This window comes from Hypanus sabinus, chromosome 24, assembly GCF_030144855.1.
Source record: "Hypanus sabinus isolate sHypSab1 chromosome 24, sHypSab1.hap1, whole genome shotgun sequence".
Lineage (NCBI taxonomy): Eukaryota > Metazoa > Chordata > Chondrichthyes > Myliobatiformes > Dasyatidae > Hypanus > Hypanus sabinus.
The window spans coordinates 22294558-22304582 of NC_082729.1; positions in this window are offsets into that span (position 1 = coordinate 22294558).

Consider the following 10025-nt stretch of genomic DNA (forward strand, 5'->3'; position numbering starts at 1 on the left):
GGACTGAGTATGGGAAGAGGCTAGGAGAAGGAGAACATGGTCGGGAAAAGGGGAAGAGAGAGGGGAGGAAGTGAGCAGCAGAAAAACATTATGCACTGACGAATAAACGAATTGTTTGGAGCCAAATATCCTTGCCTGGTGCCTGAGGCACCTGTGTGTCACCGCACCACCACAGCCCCCTGCATTTCTTCTCTGCCACCTGTCTGACACTGATCCCGCGGCGCCCCACGCTGCATCCTATCATCCCGCAGATTTACACACCCGCTTTCAGCACAACACTTGCAAACACAGTATGGTGCAAAATCTTAGGCATCTGTAGCCAGGACGACAGCAGGAAATATGACTGATATCACTCAACAGAGAACAATGAAACATTGCCATTTTTTCTCAAAAGTAACGCAGAAAATTACACTGTCTCTAAATGCTGCCCTTGTGTCTGAGTAATGCGAGAATGCAGAGAGATCTTCAATGAGGAGTGAGAACCCTGGAGTGTGTGAGGAAACGGTGAAACCTCTCGCTGGAGCCTTGCACATGGTGTATGAAGTTATGGTGTAGAAAGAGATTATTTTGTGCATGACACCTGGAGAATGAGATTTCTCAGTTCATAGGATCCTTAACTCTCTACCTGACCCCGGGAGAATGAGATGGGAAATTATGTAGACGACTTAAAACTGTTTTCAAAATAAGGTTTATAACAAGCGTAAATTTCAACACATTATACTATAGGATACAGAATAACTTGGAACCATGAGCTGTTGAATTTTCGCTCTCGGAGAAAATGCATGCTTGATCGCAGCTCCCTCATTTTATGTACAGAGGGGTCCTTGCCTGCAGGTACAGTACATGTAGCGGCGAAGAAGACATTTTGAAGACGCTATTCTTCAGTTGTCGGCACATTGAATATAAAAGTCTGGGAGTAATGTCGTAAATGTATGAAACGTGCAAAGGCCACATCTGGAGAAAAGTCTGCAGTTCTAGTTGCTCCATTACTGGGAGGATGTGAAGGTTTTTGGAGTAGGTGCTGCCTGGATCAGAGTGCGTGGGGATAATAGTGAGCAGAGATTTCCACTAAGGGAACACCTTTGCTGCTGAAGGTCTTACTTCTTCGTGCTCAAGGGACCTCGCTCCCCAGAGGGTCAGCGTAGTTGGTCCCTCCGAATCCCGTCACGGTGCTGACAGTAATATCAGGACGGTAGTTCTCTAACTGTTGCCCTTCTTCGGTGAAAGCAAGGCTGATCGAGTTGGCCACTGAGCGTCTGAAAACCAAGCAGAAGTCGCGGCCGACGAAGACGTAGAGAATGGGGTTCAGAGCGCTGTTGAAGCATACCAGACTGCATGATACGTTACAGAAGATCGTTGGATCATTGCAAAAGGATTTGTCTACTCTGCAGCAGTGGAACGGGAGCCAGCAGATGATAAAGGCTGCGACCACGGTCAAAGTGAGGCAGATAGGCTTCCTGGACATGACGAATTTGTCCGTGTACAGCTTCCAGACAATCACAAGGTAGCAAGCGGCCATTATCAGAACTGGGATGCCGAAAATACTGATGGCCCAACTTACATTCCATACTTCCCTGGTTTCATACTCGACTTCCAGCTCTATGTTTTCATGTAGTGTGCCGATTAGGCCGACGAGGAAAGCAAGACCCCAGGCCACTATGCAAGCACAATGCGCCCGATAGTCTCTAAGATGCAGTCGAAACCATATTGGCCGAGTGACAGAGAGGCAGCGGAAGGTGCTGATCAAAACCAACAAAAAAACGGCGGCGGAATAACTGAAACACATGACGAAAGAGAGCAAAATCATGTGAATGTCCCTTCTGATAGCTAAGTGTTGTCGGTCTTCGATTAACATCCCAGCGGCGAAGGTAAGGCAGATAATTACGTCCGCCACAGCGAGATTTAAGAAACACGCAACGTGGACCATCCTCTTCATCTTGAATCCTATCACCCAGATTACCGCGACGTTGCCGGGGACGCCAAGCACTAAGGAGATGGAGGTGATGATCTTGGATACGATAATGGATACTTGCTCATTTCCCAGATTGGCATGCATGGAAACGTTGCATTGGACCCAGCGTTGATATTCGAAGCACGGCATAGCGGGTCTGTGAAGGAAGATATTATAGAGGTCAGTGGGCTGGCAAATGGAAGAAGGAGGGAGTAAGTGCAGGTGAGGCAAACGAAGGGAGGGGACAATGCAGAACCCAAGAAATAGGAGCAGCAGTAGGCCGTCCGGCCTATCGAGCTTGTCCCGCCATTCAATAAGATAATGTCTGATCTGTCCGTAAACTCTGCTCCGTCGACCTGCCTTATCCCCATGACCCTTACTACCGCTACTATGTAAAATCTATCTAACTGTATCTTAAATATATTTAGTGAAGAAGCCTCAACTGCTTCCCTGGGCAAAGAATTCCACAGATTCACCACTGTCTGGGAAAAAAAAAGTTTCTCCTCATCTCCGTCTGAAATCTTCTACCCTAAATCTTGAGGCAATGTTCCCTAGTTCGAGTCTCCCCTGCAAATGAAAACAACTTCCTTATCCCTTTAAAACTTTTGTGTGTTTCTGTAAGATCCCCCTCATTCTTCTGAATTCCAGCGAGTATAGTCCCAGGTGACTCAATCTCTCCTCATAGGTTAACCCCTTCATCTCTGGAATCAACCTGGTGAACACCACCCCCCCCCCCACCCCGCACTATCTCCAAAGCCAGTATATCTTTCCTCAAGTACGGAAACAAGAGCAGCACACTGTACTCCTGGTGCGACCTTACCAGTACTCTGTATAGTTGCAGCATGGCCCCCTTGCCTTTGAATTCAATCCCTCTAGAAATGAAGGCCAACATTCCCATTGCCTTCTTAATAAGCTGTTGTACATCCAGGCGAACTGTTTGCCATTCATGCACAAGTACTCCCAAGTTCCTCTGCAAAACAGCATGCTGCAATCTTTCACCATTTAAATAATAATCTGCTCCTCTATTATTCCTTCCAAAGTTGATGATCTAGCATTTCACAATGTCGTCTTCCGTTTGCCAGACATTGGCCCACTCACTTAAACTATCAATATGCCTCTGAAAGCTCTTCATATCCTCTGTACAATTTGCTTTTCCACTCATTTATTGTCATCAGCATTTTTTTCTATGCTGCCATCTCTTCCAAAACGTCAATGTAAATGGCAAACAGATGCGGGCCCAGCACTGACGTCTTCGGCACCCCACTTACCACTGACTGTCAACCGGGGAAACATCCATTTATACCAACTCACTGCCTTCTGTTGATTAGCCAATTCACTATCCGTGACAATATCCTTCCTCCGGCACTATTCAACTGTATCCTATTTATAAGTCCCTTCTGCGGCACTTTATCGAACGCCTTCTGGAAATCCAACTATACGACATCCATCTGTTTCCCTCTATCCACTGCACTCATTACGTCCTCAAGGAACTCCTCTAACGTAGTTAAACAGGAACGGTCCTTTCTTAATCCATGCTACCTCTGTGTAATGGAACCACTCACTTCTAGAAGTTCCGCTATTCCTTCCTGAATGACAGTTTCAAACATTTTCCCTAATACAGATGTTAAGCTTACTGGCCTATCGTTGCCCGTCTTTTGCCTACATCCTTCTTTTAAAAGTGGCCTGACATTTGCTTTCTTCCAATCCGCCGGGACCTGCCCAGAGTTTATAAAATTTGGGTAATTTATTACCAATGCGTCTCCGATAACCTCCGCCAATTCCCTCAGCACCCTGGGAATCAGCCAATCAGGACCAGGGGACTTATCTATGTTCAGGCCCTCTACTTTGTTCATCGCTATCTCTTCAGTGACAGTGATTTTATCGAGGTCTTCATCTCCCATTTCATTCATAACATCATTATTTTTTTGGCATATTAGACGTGTCCTCCACCGTGAAGACCGAACCAAATAGTCATTCAATGCCTCAGCCATTTCCTTATCACCCAGTATCAATTTCCCCTTCTCGTCATCCAAGGGACCCACTTTGACTATAGCCACCCTTTTCCACTTTATATATGCATAAAAACGTTAACTATCTGTTTTTATAATTTTTGCTCATTTACTTTCATACATTCTTTCCTTTCATTATTTCTAGTTCTCTGTTGCTTTTGAAAGTTTTCCCGATCTTCCAGTCTCCCACTACTCTTTGCGATTTTGTACACATTAGCTATTAAATTGATACTATTGTTTACTTCCATCGTTATCCAAGGCTAGCTGTCCCCATACCAACGGTCTTTACTTTTGACTGCAATATACTTTTTTATTATCTCTGGGAAAAATCAGTTTGAAACTATTCCAGTGTTCCTCAACAGTACTACCAAATAGCCTGTGCTGCCAATCCATATTAGTCAACTCCTCCCTCATGCCGTTGTAGTCTCCCTTGGTCAAGCACTAGTTTTACACTAGTTTTAGTTCTAATTATTTCATCCTCTAACTGTATACGAAATTCAGTTATATTATGATCACTCTTTCCAAAGATCCCTGACTACAAGATCGTTAATCTTACCTACCTCATTGCATAGGACAAGATCTAAGGTAGAATGTTTCCTTGTCGGTTCCGTAACATGCTGCTCAAGAAAGCCATCATGGATGCATTCTATGAAGTTCCCCCCACCCCTCAAGACTTCCTTGACAAACCTGATTCATCCAATGTGTGTGGAAGTTAAAATCCCCCAACATAACTGCTGTTCTGTTTTTACAAACCTCAGTTATTTCTTGGTTAACTCGATTACTCCCCTCTGCCACCCAAATATTTTTATTTCGTGACCTGTAGAAAACTCCCACCAGTGATTGTTTTTCCCTTTACTATTCTTAATCTCCATCTAGATGGACTCGACATTCTGCTCCTTAGATCTTACATCGTCTCTCACAATCGCAGTGATTTCATCGTTAATTACGAGCACCACACCATCTCCTTTGCCTTCCTGCTTATCTTTCCGTATTACCTAATACTCTTGAGTATTTGATTCCCGGCTCTATCCACCTTGCCAAGCGGATTCTGTAGTGGCCACGAAATCAAATGCCTTGGTACTGATCTGTGTCACAAGTTCACTAACCTTGTTTCTAATACTACGGACATTTAGATAGAGTGCCCTTATACTCATTTACCTTTTAGATTCTTGTGGCTTTTTAAAAATTTTACTTTTATGGATTCTACTCTCACTCTTTTCTTCACTAAGTCTACCTTTGGTTTATGCATCACTCCCCTCTTCTTTTCTATGTAGGTTCCCACCCCCTGCCATATTGGTTTAAACCTCCCCAACAGCACGAGCAAACGATCTACCTAGGATATTGATTCCGGCCCTGCTCAGATGTACACCGTCCGGCTCCCCCATAAGCTATTGAAATGCTCCAAGAATTTGAAATCCTCCCTCCTGCACCACCGCTCAAGCCACATACTCTTCCTAGCTATCCTGCTAGTCCAGCTCTATCCAGAACATGGCACCGGTATTAATCCTGAAATCTTGGAGATCCTACTTTTTAATTTATCTCCTAGCTCTCTAAATTCAGCTTGTAGGACCTCATCCCGATATATTCCTGTATTGTTTGTACCTACATGCAGCACGAGAGCTGGCTGCTCACCCTCCCCTTTCAGAATGCTCTGACAACGCTTCGAGACATCTCTGACCCTTGAACCGGAGAGGCAACACACAATATGGGAGTCCCGTTTGCGACCACAGAAGCTGCTCTCTATTTCCCTTACTATGGAATTCCCTACCACAACAGTTCCGCCATTATTTTTCTTGCCCACATGCGCAGCAGAGCCACCGACGGTGCCATGATCCTGGTTACTGCTGCCTTCACCTGATGAGCCATCTCCCCCAAAGTGGTAAGGACACGGAGGTAATGACGAGGAAGAAGCAGGTTGCATTACATTGGGCAATGCCGCCGCGCGGCTTTGCTTCCCCATCGCCCTATTCCCAGGGCCAAGATTCCTTCAATCAGTCCTTTCTGCAGCGAAATCACTTAACCCTTCCTCACTCAAAGCGGGCATTTCCTCCCATAGTGTGGGGGCACATTCTCACAGTCTGTCTCTTACTGATTTAATCATAAGTGTAGAGAACAATTTGGTCAATTTCACTGAGGTTGGTGGAGCTGTGTCCGGTGAAGATGTTTGACAAATCATAGAACAGCATATCGATCGTATGCAAGTATGGTTGGGGACATAGCAAGTGGAGTATACCCTGGGAAACCGTGAGGTATTAAACTTGTGACTTCAGCTGTAAGGAGAAACCTAGAAGTACTGGTGGGACCCTTAAGAGCTAGGATGTCATGTCATAATGTGTCAGTTAGGCTTCATCTGGAGTATTATGAGCAGTTCTAGATACCTCATTAAAAGAACATCTTTGGATAGAATGTAGATGATCACTAGGATGAAAACTAGACATGAGGGCATTAACTAAAAACTGATCAAAACACCGGATGAGTGAGAATTCCCATTTTCCCAAGTTGTGAACTGCCTCAGCTTTGCTTTGCCGATCATTTTATTACCACCCTGCTTTTAACTGTAGAAGCAACCTGTGGGGTAAAGGCAAACGCTTCCACTTCCATCCACCCTCCGGTAAACTGACGCCCCCTGAGTTTCCCGCCAGATCAGAACGCTTCGCGTCAACTGGTCACCCTTTGCGTTCAGTCGCCCTGGATGACCCGTTCCGGAAGTCGCACCGGGTACCCATTCCTTCTCACCCTGAGACCCCATTTACCTCGAGGTGGAGTTAAGAATATTCGGCGCAGTCTGTGCTCCTGGCCAATGGTCGACAGATGGGTTCAGATACCAATTGGTTTACGAATATCGCGATAGGAACGGCGGAGCGCCGGACTCCGAGATCTCCCAGGGCTCCAGGTAGAACGAAGTAACGATACGCGCTGAAGTAGGAATCTGAACCGGAAGAACTGAGAGGTGGGGACTGCGTTGCGTCCAAAGCTGGGGAACGTTTCAGGAAGGTATGCAAAATCCGGTAGCCATAAAATAACAAACAGCTCAGTTCGAGGAAGTTAAGTCGATGTGATCAACAGATAGCACTAACTAAATTTACTGACAAACCCAAGAAAGGTTCAATTTTTCTTTTGCAAATATATCCCAGACACGGCATGTTCACAATTAGTTAGCCTTTACTATGAAAACAAGCGAACAGCAACTTAACTCGACAATGCATGGGAATAACGATTGAAATGTCGTTCCCATTTAAAAAAAAAACGTCTCTAACAAAACATATCAATTTTGAATGTTCCTTTCAGTGGAAAGTCATAGTGACACTCCCATGCAAATTTTCTGGTCGCCAGAACGCAGTAATTCAGCACGCACCAATATAAACAAATAGTTGTTGTATTAGCAAAATATTTTAAACTACAACAAACAAAAAACTGTAAAGAGAGCCAATTACATATATATTAATTCTTGTACAGTGAGCATATATTCGTTTCAGCTCATTGTTGCGTAATCAATCCGATTTTTTTCAGTTCTTTTCCTCGAGGTAACGAACATATTTTCTGTCTGAAAATAATCCAACTGAAACGGAAATGAAGATATCAGTGACTCCCAAGAAGACGAAAAGCTTTTGTCAAGGGCGTGTGATAACTAGTTAATTAAAAATTAACAGCTCTTTCTCTGTGAGGCCAGCATCTGCGTGAGGATTTCCATATAACCATATAACCTTATAACAATTATAACACGGAAGCAGGCCATGGAGCCCACTCCAGTCCGTGCCGAACGCTTACTTTCACCTAATCCCGCCGACCTGCACTCAGCCCATAACGCCCCATTCCTTTCCTGTCCATACACCTTTCTATTTTGACTTTAAATGACAATACAGAACCTCCCTCTACCACTTCTGCTGGAAGCTCGTTTCACACAACTACCACTCTCCGAGTAAGAATTTCCCCCTCGTGTTACCTCTTGTTTGAGTATTCCGTACTGGCAACGGAAAAAGCCTATTCACGTCAACTCTATCTGTCCCCTCATAATTTAAATACCTCTATCAAGTCCCCCCTCAATCTTCAATGCTACAAGGAATAAACACTTAACCTGTTAATCCTTTCTCTGTAACTTAGGTACTGAAACCCAAGTAACATTCTAGTAAATCTTCTCTGTACTCTTGCTATTTTGTTGACATCTTTCATATAATTCGGTGACCAGAACTGTAAACAGGACTCCAAGATCGCACTTACCAATGCCTTGTACAATTTTAACATTACATCCCAACTCCTATCTTCAATGCTCCTATTTATAAAGGCCAGTATACCAACAGCTTTCTGCACCACCCTATCCACATGAGATTCCACCCTGAGGGAACAATGCACCATTACTCCCAGATCACTCTGTCCTACTGCATTTTTCAATGCCCTACCATTTGCTATGTATGTCCTATTTTGATTAGTCCTACTGAAATGTAGCATCTCACACTTATCAGCATTAAGCTCCATCTGCCAACTTTCAGCCCACTTTTCTAACTGGCCTAAATCTCTCTGCAAGTTTTGAAAACCTACTTCTTTATCCACAACGCCACCTATCTTAGTATCATCTGCATACTTACAAATCCAATAGACCACCCCATCATTCAGATCCTTAATGGAAATGACTAACAACATTACAACCAGTACAGATCCCTGAGGCACACCACTTGTCACCGGCCTCCAACCTGACAAACATTTATCCACTACTACTCTCTGGCATCTCCCATCCAGCCACTGTTGAATCCATTTTACTACTTCAATTTTAATGCGCAACGATTGAACCTTCCTAACTAACCTTCCGTGCGGAACCTTGTCAAAGGCCCTACTGACAATATTTAGACAATATCCACTGCTTTAGCTTCGACAACTTTCCTCGTAACCTCCTTAAAAAATTCAATAAGATTTGCAAACATGACCTTCCACGCACAAATCCAAGCTGACAGTTCTTAATCAGATCGTGACTATCCAGTAAATTGTATATACCATCTCTAAGAATACTTTCCATTAAATTACCCACCACTGACGTCAAACTTACAGGCTTTTAATTGCTAGGTTTACTTTTAGAAACCTTATTAAACAATGGACCAGCATGAGCAATACACCAATCCTCCAGCGCCATTCCCGGTTCTAATGACATTTGAAATATTTCAGTCAGAGCCCCTTTTATTTACCCACTAACTTCCCTCAAAGTCCTAGAGAATGTCCTGTCAGGACCTGGAGATTTATCCACTTTTATATTCCTTAAAAACGCCACTATTTCCTCCTCTTTAATCGTCATAGTTTCCGTAACTTCCTTAATTTTTCCCTTCCCTTACACAATTCCATATCTTTCTCCTTTGTGAATACTGAAGAAAGGACAATATTCAAAATCTGTCCCATCTCATTTGGTTCTACGCATAGCTGTCCACTTTGATTCTCTAAGAGACCGATTTTATCCCTCACTATGCTTTTGCTATTAATATAACTGTAGATACACTTTGGATTCACTTTCACCTTACTTGCCAAAGCAATCCCGTATCGTCTTTTAGCTTTTCTGATATCTTTCTTCTGATTCTTTTAATTTTCTTTGTATTCCACAAGCACCTCATTTACTTCAAGCTGCATATATTTATTGCGGATCTCTCTCTTTTTTCCAAACCAAGGTTCCAATATCCCTTGAAAACCATGGCTGTCTCAAACATTTAACTTTTCCTTTCAACCTAACAATACCATAGACCTTCGGTAACTTTAGAATTTCACTTTTAAATGACCTCCATTTCTCAATTACATCCTTCCCATAAAACAAATTGTCCAAATTCACTCTTTCTAAATTCTTTCGCATTTCCTCAAAGTTAGCCTTTCTCCAAACAAAATCTCAATCCTGGGTGCAGTCCTATCCTTAATTATATTGAAACTAACGTCAATGTGATCACTGGACCCGAGGAGTACCCCAACACATACCTCAGTCTCCTGACCTTTCTCATTCCCTAACAGGAGATCCAACTCTGCCCCTTCTCTACTTGATACCATTATGCATTGCTGCAAAAATCTATCCTCGTGTTTTTTTTTTTCCGATAGCAGTA